The sequence below is a fragment of the Protopterus annectens genome, chromosome 1.part0 (assembly GCF_019279795.1).
Source record: "Protopterus annectens isolate FY-2018-M chromosome 1.part0, PAN1.0, whole genome shotgun sequence".
NCBI classification, from domain to species: domain Eukaryota; kingdom Metazoa; phylum Chordata; order Ceratodontiformes; family Protopteridae; genus Protopterus; species Protopterus annectens.
The window spans coordinates 931,192,729-931,204,803 of NC_056725.1; positions in this window are offsets into that span (position 1 = coordinate 931,192,729).

Here is a 12,075-nt window from a genome sequence, read left to right on the forward strand (position 1 = left end):
TTGAATATGTGGAACCTCACTAAACATAAACGCATTATTTTCAAGAATAATTTCCAATAAAGCACACTATAGATCTATCTGTACTATCGTGTAGTCTGTCTCCTGCATACAACATCTGTGTATGCTCTCTATGCCTTCACCATTAGGTATGACAGTAAACAGGGATTGTACATCCAAAGTAACAAGCTTATAAACAGAATCATGTGGTAATGTAACCATTTTACTATATTACATAAGTAGGAATTGTTTGGTATCCTTTAAAATGTAGGGGAATTTCTCAGCTACTGGTCTCGGATACCCTTCTAAATATAGGGACATGGGTTCAGTGACCCCCCCTCTCCCTGCCACAATCAGTCTCATGGGGGGAGAACAGGTTCCTTGTGGATCTTGGGTAAACCTTGGAAAACAGGAATTAAAGGATTCTCTACAAAAAAGAATTGAAACAAATCTAAACTAATTGTCTCACTTCTACGTAGGTCATCTAGTGTATCATAAATACGTAAGAACCTATCCTCTATATCTCCCATGGAAATGGTAAGATAAAATCTATCATCACTCAACATGGTTATCATGCTATCCTGATACCTAACTCTACCCATTACTACCACTGGTATTCCCTTGTCCGCAGGCCTAATCATTATCGTAGTGTAATTCCCAAGTTTATTCAGGGCAGCTCTTAAATTAGGGGAAAGATTGCCAAACCAATTTCTCCTCCTATTTTCATTGTCCAGTTTGTGCAAGTCATCCTCAACCAACTTGACAAAAGCATCCAATAAAGGATTCAAAGTGGGAGCATAAGTGCTCGTTTTCTTAAACACGGGACCTATTACAGCCATCGGCTGAATGCCAAAATCTAATTTAAGTTGTACATTGCGTCCAAATAACTTAACATCCATGACTAAATCTGTAATATCACTTCTAACAGAAGGTATAAAAGAAAGCCCTTTATTCAGAACTTCTAATTCTCCCTCAGTTAAGGTTCTACTGGAGAGATTCCATACTAACATCTGTGTACTTTCTCCCACATTTTCTCTGCTCATTGATCTGTTCCTTCCTCCCCCTGTATGTATCGTTGACGGGGAAAGGGAGCCATAGGGGACCAATGGCTCCCTTTCCCCATCAACGATACATACAGCGGAAGAAGGAACAGATCAATTAGCCGAGGGAGACAGAAACGGAAGGTGTCTGGGGAGGAACATTTGGGTCCAACCCTCAAGAAAATGTGGGAGAAAGTACCCCTTATGCACAAGTCTGCTCATGGAAGGCCTCCTGTAACATAATACTTCAGTTTTTTAAAACCTACTACATCCATGGCCAAGGTTTTCAAGACTGTGTAATTAACTTAAGTTAATTTAGCTTTAATAAAAGTACTACTCCTCTAGGTTTACCCTGTCTTATACACTTAAATTTAACATGGGATAGTCGAGGTAGTTCAAATCCTTGATTCAGTGGTAGCTAAGACAAAATGTTTGTCATGTTGTGGTTGTGATGGGTCATGGGTCTATTAATTCCGCAAAAGGCTTTTTTGACTACGTTTTCAGCAAACTTTAGCCGCTGAAATTCACTTCAGCGAACCGTGGAATTTTTCCAAAAGGTCACAAACATTCACCTGCCAACCATCCAGGACACACAATAGACCAAATCCACCCAAGTGGGGTGTTTGCCCCCCCCCCCACACACCTCCCCTAACTATGTATACCAACTCTGAGATTGCACTACATTGGAGAAAAAGGGCAAAGTTGAGGTGATGGCCAGTTGTTTGCAAACAGTGGGAAATATTCCACTAAAAATTAGTTTTTCCTTCCTCTGCTGTAGAGGTTGTCAACAAGTGTGATTTAAAAGGGATACATTTATGCTATAGGGCATCTCTAAGATTTTTCACCACTCCTTTTCCAAATTTCTAAGGGATTCCGTAACCCTTCGTCCAGTTTTGGGGGAAAAAAAGTATAATTCAAAACAACAAGAGCCAGCAAAATGGTGACAATGAGATTTATTATAATGTTATAAGGAGACAGCCGAAACCGGTCTGTTTGTTCTTATAACATTGTAATAAATCTCATTGTCACTGTTTTGCTGGCTCTTGCTTTTTTGAATTATACTAAGGAATTTTGGTGCCGCGCAGCTACCATACTTGCAGGGTATTTCCAGTGAAAAAAAAAAGTCTCAACCAAATATAGGCAAGCAGATGTTTAAGAAGAAATGGTGGGGGGTCTACAAAGAATTCAGGAACCTCCCAAAGCTAAGGATAGTCCACTGCCTTAAATCATCATTCTGACTTCTTGGTCTCCAGCCTTTTTTGCACCAAGAACTGGTTTCATGTAAGAAATTTTCCACAGACCAGCCATCATGTGCGCATAGTAAAGTGCATAATTATTTACTGGGGAGGCCGGACTGGACTAGATGTCCATTTTCAGCCAAGACCTGGGGAGAAAAGCTGCAAAGTACAATAAAAAGGCAATTGGCAATAATTGCCAAAAAAAAGTGTACATTCTGCTTAACAGCATAACATTGATATGTTATGGATGAGAGCTACATAAACATAATGGCAAACTTAGTGACCTAAGTTTATACGAGCAATATTTAAAATCTGTCTTTATTATTTGGCTCTGTCCAGCATACCTCTTAACTGTACAGATTTCCACAGACTGTCCAAAATTTTGCTTCATATTTTTGGTCCGTTTCTCATAAAATTGTTTTCTGGCAAAATCACTGGCAGATCATTGAGGTTTGAGGTCAGAAAATGAAAGACAGTTGAGTTTCAGACTTCATATCTTTCAGAAAATACATTCTTATGCAAAACCTATATTTCTAAGTTTGTAAGAGTGGTACTTAACTGTCCCTAATTTTGGGCCTCCATTATTTTTTGATTTGTCCAGCTTTCTTAATCTAAGAGGTTGAGAGGTATGTGTCCACATTTATTGTGCGCAAGGTTGAGTGGTATGGTTGAGAGATGCAACCTAATGGCAAACTTATTGACTTTCTGTGTTTATAAAGGCAATATTTAAAATCTGTCTCTTGTTATTGTGCAAGAGGTTGAGTAGTGTGGTCAAGAGGTACACAAACCTCATTGCTGCTGCCAGGGATCGATCTCTCTCTTTTTCTGACACACACACACAGTCTTTCTGACACACACACAGTCTCTCTCTCTTGCATTCATGCACGCATTCACTCACACACGCAGACACACAAAAGCACTTGTACACATACATACACACATTCACTTTTACGTTTCACTCTGTGACTGGTGGCCCGGTATCAAATGATCCACTGTCTAGTACCAGTCCACAGCCCAGTGGTTGTGGACCACTGATAGTCCCACCCTGACAGTCCCTTGCCTCTTCCAAAAAGTCTGAATCGCCACTTCTCATTGGCAACATAGTTTCAGAAAAATGAGTTCTAAAGATTATTCATCATGATTACAGATGGCAGTGAGAGGAAGTCCCTCCTATCCAGGGGCTAATTCCTCATCCACATGACCAGTTGCCTTTATTTCCCTATGTCCTTCAGCGCATGCTTTCCCAGGGAATAATTGAAACAATTCCTTCTGCCCAGTTTGGAAAGCTTTTTATTCAAGGATGTTTAGTGCCAAAGAAAGAAAATGCTTGGAGAGCAGTTCTGGATCTTTCCTAAACCTGTTTGTGATGGTGCCAAAGTTTAAAATGATGTCTGTTCACAACCTGTTGCCGCTTCTTCCTCATTTAAGTTTCCTGGTTAATACTAGCTATACAAGAAGCTTATCTTCACATCCATATTCATCCAGAATTGGGCATTTTGTTAAGGTTTTGTATGTCTGGATCCTATATTATCAGTTCTGTGCCTTACTCTGTGGAATGTCCACTGCAGTGTCTAGCTCCAGTTATAACTCACTGCAGGCTACAGGGTATCAATATTTCTCCATATATAGACAACTTGCTTATCTTTGCAGAGTCCTTTTCAATGTGTTGGGGAATCTTTCAGTTGAGTGAGAGAGCTGTTGCACAAGCTGGGCTTCCAAGAGAACAGTCACGTCTTGACTCCTTCAGACAGGATTGTTTGTATGGTGTCAGCTAGACACCTCAGTTCAAACAGCTTTTCTTTCACAGGAAAAGATAATGTATATCTAGATCTAGTTCTAAGGTTTTCCACTCTGACTTTGGTCACTGTGAATGAATACCTTAGGATTTGGGGGTTCATGGCATTTGTGTTTCTCATGATACTCCGGGAAAGACTCCATATGAGAAAGATACAATGGTTTTTGACACACCTTTGGTTGCAGCACCAACATCCTTTGTCTGTTCAAATCCCAGTGCTGAGGTTTTGCCAGAAGGGAATCACATGGTGGAGACATCAGATTTCCCTATATCCAGGTCTATTCTTCTCCCTCTGTGCCCCAAAGCGGCCAGTCACCACAGACCTCTTGGGCTTTGCTTGAGGAACAGTTTCAGGCAGGATGAAAGTGCAAGGTGTACGGGGCAACAGGGACATATCCAAGAACATAAGACATGCTTTCCCTGATTAAGGCACTCCACTCTTAATCATTTTTCCCCTGGACTTTTTCAAGTTGTTCAGACAATACCGCGGTGATGTGGTACATCAACAAGCAAGGGGGAACAAGGTTAAACCTCATTTGCAGACTAGCCATGTTAGCTTGGTTAGCTAGGTTCACAGCACAATGTCACTCTGCAGGCATTCTTTCAGAGCAAAATTGTGTTGCAGACAAACTGTGCAAAATAAGCACAGACCCTCATAAATGGAAACTAGATTGGGGGGGTCTTCCAAGTTTTGGTCCCTCTGTGGGCAAGTTCCTCCATTAGGTCTATTCTGCACCAGGACTCCATACAAGAAGCCCTGGAAGATGGGTAACTTTTTCCTTCCCTGGACAGGAATTTTACTTTATGCTTTTCCATCCTTTAAACTGATATCCAGGGTACTTCTGAAGATTCGGAAGGAATCCCCAAGATCATTGTGTTGACTCCCTTCTTTTGGAAATGTTCAGCGGCGATTTACCAGAAACTTTCTCACAGAATGGATCTACTTATACAAGATTAGGGGTGTTTGATACACTCTGATCCCAGTCAACTTCATCTGCCTGAATGATAGGGTCTTAATTTGTCTTGGCTACCTGTTTACTGAGGATAATGCAGCAGGGTACTAATGGAGGCAAAAAGTCTGCTACTAGAAAATCCAATTTTACCATATAGTAAAGGTTGTCTTGTTTGTACCAACAACATAACCAGAACCCATTCAGGGCTAGTTCTCTGATTTTACAATATTTGTGAAAGTTACTATCCAATGCCCTTTCTTATTCCTCCATCAAGGTTAATTTATCAGCCATTTCAGCATGTCTGCCTATGGATCCCCCTCTTTTGGTGAGTTCTCTTAGCAAAATGTTTTGAAAGGGGGTTTGCTTTTGAGGCCTCCAAGAAAACCAATGGTCCCTTCTTGGGATCTTATTTTTTTTGTTTAGAAAAGTTAACACTTGTTGCATTTGTATTGTTTTTCTTTGATTGCTCTGACCTCTGCAAAAAGAGCATCTTGAATGCAAGCTCTTATGGTGAGTCAGCCGTGTCACATTTTCTACAGAAACAGGGTTTCTGTGAGAACTAATCCTTTTATTCCGAATGGTGGTATTAAAGTTTAGTTTTAAACCAAAATATCCATCTTATTTTCTTTCCTGAATCTAGAAATGGAGAAGGGATATTCCATACCTTTGATGTCCACAGACAACTCGGGTACTATCTTGACGTAACTAAATCTTTCGGATGTTTGGATCAATTGTTCATTTCATGTGAAGATAAGAAGGGACAACCAGTGTCGAAACAGACTCTTTCCAAATGGTTTTCTTCGGCTGTAAGTTTTTGTTACTCACCACAACAAAACTATTCCAGGCAGGGCCAATGCCTACTGTACCAGGCCCTGACTTCATCTGAGCCTTTTTTGGAAAAGGGCTAGATTGTAGAATTAGCAACTTGGTCCTCTATACATATGTTTACAAGGCATTACTGGCTTTATTCCTTCTCTACATCTAGTTCAGGTTTTGCTAGGGCCATTCTGCTGGACCCTTCCACCTATCAAATGTAGTAAGCTACAGTAATCTACACGTATAGCTGAGGTTAGTGCAACAGTGATAAGTATGCTGAATATAGCATAATTGTGTAAGTAAACTTATAACAGTAGCTGCTGAAAAATGATCACTGCTGCAATAGCCCCTGTCTCCATTTCCCTTGTTTTTGATGTGCTGTTTATGCCAGGGTGTAGGCAGTTTACTTTTTGTAGTTCCTAGCATTGTCCATTCAGGGGTCAGCCTCCTCCTCTCTGTTGGTATGAAAGCTGTGTTGGGCTTGGCACCCAATCCTGTCTTTTTATAGTCTGCTCAGCTTGAGCTTACTAATGGTTTGGGTGCATGGAAAACACCCAGAAGCTTTGCAAACAGTCTGGCTTTTTGCCCTTTACAGGGTAAAACATGCAGCTAAGGCTGTTTGTTGCAGCAGTGATCATTCAAACATCCGCTGTTATTTTTTTTTTAACTTGTACAACTGTACTTTCCCCACATCTTCAAAAAGAATGGGAAGAACACATAAATAAATAATGAAAAGAAAAAAACTCCAGCTTCCACAAAATCAAATGGTAACAAGACAGCGTCCACTCACAGCAGGCATCTTTTAACCTTCCCAGTAGAGAAATCAAAATGTGATGATAAGCTATTCGTCTTCACAATGCCACCAGGAAATTATCTAAACAAGCTGAAAATAAATGTGTTCCCCATATCTTTGAACAGACTGGGAGAGCACATAAATAAAATAATAGCTTCCAGAAGATAAAATAGTGTCCATTTTGAGGCATCTCTTAACCTACCCAGCACAGAAATTCAAATGTGGTGAATGGCTAATTGTTTGTGTCTTTCGGCTTTTACAACTACTAATCACCCTGGCCACACCACTGGGAAATGCTCTAAATAAGATGAAAGTAAAAGCAAATCTATTCCCCATGTGTGTCTCCAGCAAGATTATATAAACAGCAAAGTGCACACTTTTGAGCTATCCAGCTTATCTGAGACTTTTGCTGGGAAATGCTTCTTTATCTATGAGAGGGAATATCAGGTGCCTCAGCTGCTGGGAGTAACTGGCCTGAAGGAGAAAATGTAGAAAGGCAGTGGGCTGCAGGAGCTCAGCTTAACTCCTCAAATCTCATCAAAGACTTTTTTTTTTTTTTTTTTTTTTTTTACCCCAAAAAATCGTAAGGATCACAGAAGACAATTCACTTGAATTTTTGGTAAGAGCACTGACATATACTTTGACATTTGAGTTTACTAGTCGGCAAGTGATGAAAGACAAACTTATCTTGAGGCTTAGAAGGGAAACTTAGTAGAAAGGATTAGTACGTTAGTGTACCATTCATACTTGGGGATTCATAATTATCAATCAAGTGATTATTCTTCAGACAAATGCACAAACATGATTTTCTGAAAACCACTTTCAGTGAACAAGATTTCAAGCTTCTTTTTCAGCCAGCCAGCATTCATGCACTCCCATATTTCTTTGTATTACAACAGCGTGAGATAGATTCGAGAGGTGGACCATGGCAGATCTTGTTGGAAATCATCGTGCTATTAGGCAGATAGATAGGAGGCAGGCTTTTTTTTTTTTTAATGAAAGCTTATCCATCAAATGTGTATTAAAATGGTTATCTCTTAATAGGTAAAAATTAAGACTTATATTCATACACATTTATAACCAAGTTATTTTGCAACTTGGGTTTATGTCTAATATGCATATTTTACATAATAAGGTCAAAATAGCAAATTTTAAATGGCTTAGTTTATCATTTAGCTTTTGACCTTGTGGACTACAGGGTTATGCTAATGATGCACTCCCATCGTTTTTAATTTCAGGAGTGCATTACATTTTGTATCATAGTTTGTTGGCCTTTGTATTAGTAATAGCATATTTTGGAGATTTATTTTCCTTTATTTATTTACAACTGTCATATACTGCATTTATAAATTTCAAACCTTTAAATTCTATATATTTTCTCGTTTCTAGTTTAGAGCTGCTAGTATGGTACATTTTCTGCAGATATAAGATTGAACTGTAGACACATGATTGAATTTTAGTTTATGTTACATGTTCTAATAAGTATAATTCATAACACTGTCCTTCAGTTCCCTTACATTAGATGTCTATAATAATATATGCATTGTCATGTTTTTTGTAGCATCATTTATTGTGTATACTTATCAATTATTTGATAAAACACTATCGAGTACATATATAATACACTTATGCTTTTAGGTTATAATTCATTCAATCTTCTAATGACCTTGTTTCCCATTTTTTCATTTATGTAAACATACCGACAAGGTACTTTAGTTTTTAGCTTGTTGCCGTTTTAAGGTTGTCAAGGTTTTTTCTAATGGAATAATGCACTTTACCTTGATAGGTTAAATGTTTTTAACATTATAGTATAAGATTAATTTTTTGTAAACTCGTGGTTGTCTGAAGAAGGCGGGTTATTTGAACCTGCCGAAAGCGCTTACTATCACCTGGTTTCACTTGTGAGATTTTGTTAAGTTTTCTTCTATAAGATGCTGTGTAGTCATCTTTCTTCCCTTGCAATTTACTTCAAGAACCAGCAACTATGAAGAAAGACCAAGAAAGCTCCGTCAGATTCTTCGGCTGTACCACTTCACTGGACGTGTCTCTCAAGTCTAGTGAAAGCTAAATCATCAAGTTTCTTTCTGGGATTCCTCTGTCACAACTGCTTTGGTGGCTGGCATGAATCCAACCCCCTGCATGTCCTTGGAGTCCTTGCAGATGTCAGCTTTGGAGGGGGAACCACAGCTTATAATTTCTGAAGGGCGTAAGGGTGTTCTTCAATTGGTAAGGGAAGAGGTTCTTAGTACCATTATAGTATTGTCAGTGGTCAGAGCCTCCAAAATTGTTTGATCTGACATCCCACTTAAAAAGAAGCAGAAGACTTAAATGCATTTCACAAGAGTGAATGGCAAAACTTCATCCAAGGTCTGTTTAATGCTCTAATGCCTCTGAAGTCTCCACAAGGGTTTCTATTCCTGCTCCTCTGTGGTCTTCTACGTCTCTCAAGAGGCCTAGGGAGCAGGATTGTGATGATGAGTCATCGCTTATTCCTCTCAGGTTCCCCCTCCATTAGACTATGACTTTGAGGAAGAGTCTGTCAGTCCTGACTCTCCTTTTGAGATTTTTTTTCATGACACTATTTCCAGAATGATGGAATTTTTTAAATGGGACTGTGCTAAGGTGTCTGGTGTTCAGAAGCTATGGTCTTTTACAGATGGAGTCTCCTATGTCCACTGATGATCTTCGTGTTTCACTGTTGCAGTCATCACACTTGGGTTATTTGCCTGCAGGTAGCCCTCAGTCGGCCTGAATACCAGAGTCTTGGGATTTCTGCGTCAGATGCTGTCGCCTCTTCCATGATGTCAGGTCGTCAGGGGTATAAAACATGCAGCTGATGCCATTACATCCGCTTTTCTTGCCAAGCGGAGCCCGGTGCAGAAGCAGTTTGCAAGTGCCCGGTCGGCCGCTACCTGAAATTTTCATTATTCAAGTTTCAGACCTGAAGTCTTCTAAAGCTAAGTACCCCATTGGGGATTTTTTTTTCTTGCTCTAACCAATGTCAGAAAAAGTTAATGGTCTTGCCTGTGTAAAGCAAAAACCTCACAGAGATTTTCATTCTTACTGCGTCACCCGTTTAGGCCCAGACCATGACACTCCTCGTTATCGGTTTTGTGCCCTGTTCAATGCCTGAACTATTCATCGTCTGGCTGTCTTTGTCGCTAAATTCTTTCGATCTCATTCTCCGTATTCCGAGATGGCTTCAGTAAGCCATCAGACTACTGATCTTCCGGAAAAACGTATGGATAAAGACAGAGATTGCATAGGTCCAAAACTGCCGGCGACAATTCCGTTAAGTTAGTCGCCAGTCCGCCAGTACTGTGTGAGGTGCTTTCGCAGCCCCTGATACCCACTTCTACAGATTCGCAGGCCCTTTACTGAGACCCATTCAGAGTCCGGTATGCTGCAAGATGCTTCTTAGAGTATAGAACCTGCGGATGTCGCTACCTTGGATGGGGTCTGGAGCCGCTGTGCAGGTATTGGCTTCTGAGGGTGTATTCAGACCTTCCGATGTCCGTATTAAACCGACTACTTCGTTTCTGAATAAAACTACCAAATTTCTCAGGCCCAGAGTTCGCACTACGCCTAGGAAACGGACGACCAAAGTGCATTCTCAAGCTCCCATGCCACAGAAACAAATGCTTAGAATGGCTGAAGACCTTATTATTTTAATTGGGGGAAGCCAGCCTTCCCCCTCTAAAAGACAAAGCATTGATTTTCCTTGTGATTCTACAGATCATGAGTCTGATGACTGTGACCCCTAAGATTGCCAGGACATACCCTTATCTACCTATGAGAATTCAGATGCAGAGGATTCCATTCCCTCTGCCTCCCTCCCTCCCTCCCCAGAGGACTTTTCTTTCGGTGAAGCCCTGCATACCCTCTGAGAGCATTTCTGCTGGGAGTGCCAGGACTACCCACAGTCCAAAAAGAGACTTGGGGAATTTTTTAAACTTGCCTCAGCACAGTCCTCTAGCAATCCCCCCTGTTCTGGAGATTGTAAGATGTCTTCATGGAATCCAGTCTTACCCCTGATACTTTGCCACCAGCTCCTAGAAAGCCTGAGAGGTACTACAGAGTACCTGACTCTCACAAATTTATATTTAAAAATTCCACTGTGGACCCAGAGACCATTTCCCAGGGACTTAAAGATATTAAGGCTACTACAGCCAAAAACCCTACCCCTTCAGACAGGGATTCTAGGGCTTTAGACAGATGGGGGAAGAAGGTATATACCTCTGCAACTCTTGCCATCAGGGCTATAAATTGCCAGTTTTGCATGTTGAAGTACCAGCAGGATATTATGGAACTAATTGAACAAAAAATTGATTCTTAATTGTGCAGAATATAAAGATTTACAAGAGTTAATGCATTCTGCAAACCAAGTTGGAAAACGTACTTTGCAGTGTGGTTTTTGATGACTTAGAAGCATCTTGCAGGGCTGCTGTCACTGGGTCTGTTCTTAGAAGGCATGCTTGGCTAAAGGAAGAAATCTTGCCAGACCATGTTAAAACAAAGTTACTAGATACTCCATTGAACCAAGAATGTTAGTTTGGCACTAAAGCAGTTCTTAAAAATATGGAGGAAAAAGCTAAATCTATGTAAACTGTTAAAGATTTCCTACAGGTGCAGCCACCTATATTCAGTAGGCATTGACCTTCAAAATAAAATGATCCTTTCCAGTCCCTCCCAGACCTTGTCAGTCCAAGCCCAGGGGCAGCAGACCACCAAGACTACAGTCTCAGAGTATGCACAGATCTAAACAGTGGAGTGCTCCCACCTCAAAAACAGGGAGTGGTAAGCCACCCTCTTATGGAAAAAGTTCACAGTGACTTGTCCTTCATTTTTCCCAGCCATGCCCAAATACTTGCATCCCCAGGAGGAAAACTCCTCACTTCAAAGCATTAAGCATGGCTTGCTTAATGCTTTGATTGCAATGAAATCTCCTCAGGGAGTCTGTTCCAGCCCCCCTCCCCTCCTGTCCGCTACTCTGCTAAAAAGACCCAGGGAACAGGATTCCCCCCATGGAGGTGCCAGATTCAGATGATTAATCCCTTGCTTTACTCTTCTCAGATTCCCTTGGACTGTGGATTAGAGGAAGAGGTGTCTACCAGTTCTGATACTACATTTGAAGAGATTACTGTTGAGACACTCTCCAGGATGATTGAGTTCTTTACATGGGATTGTGCTCAGGTTTTGGCTACCTTGTTGGATGCATTTTCCAATGCTTCTAAAGCTCCAAATTCTCAGCCCGTTGAACTTAAACATGTATTTATTTCTCCAGTACATAAATTTCAGAGAAACTACCCTAATAAGTCGGACTTTGCGGGCAATCGGTGGGTGGCAGTTGGGTTTTTCCTGCTAAACCTACTCAGACTTCTGTGCCTCCTAAGTCTCCTTTCCAGATAAACCAGGTGCTGTCTTACTATCCCAGCAGTCTCCA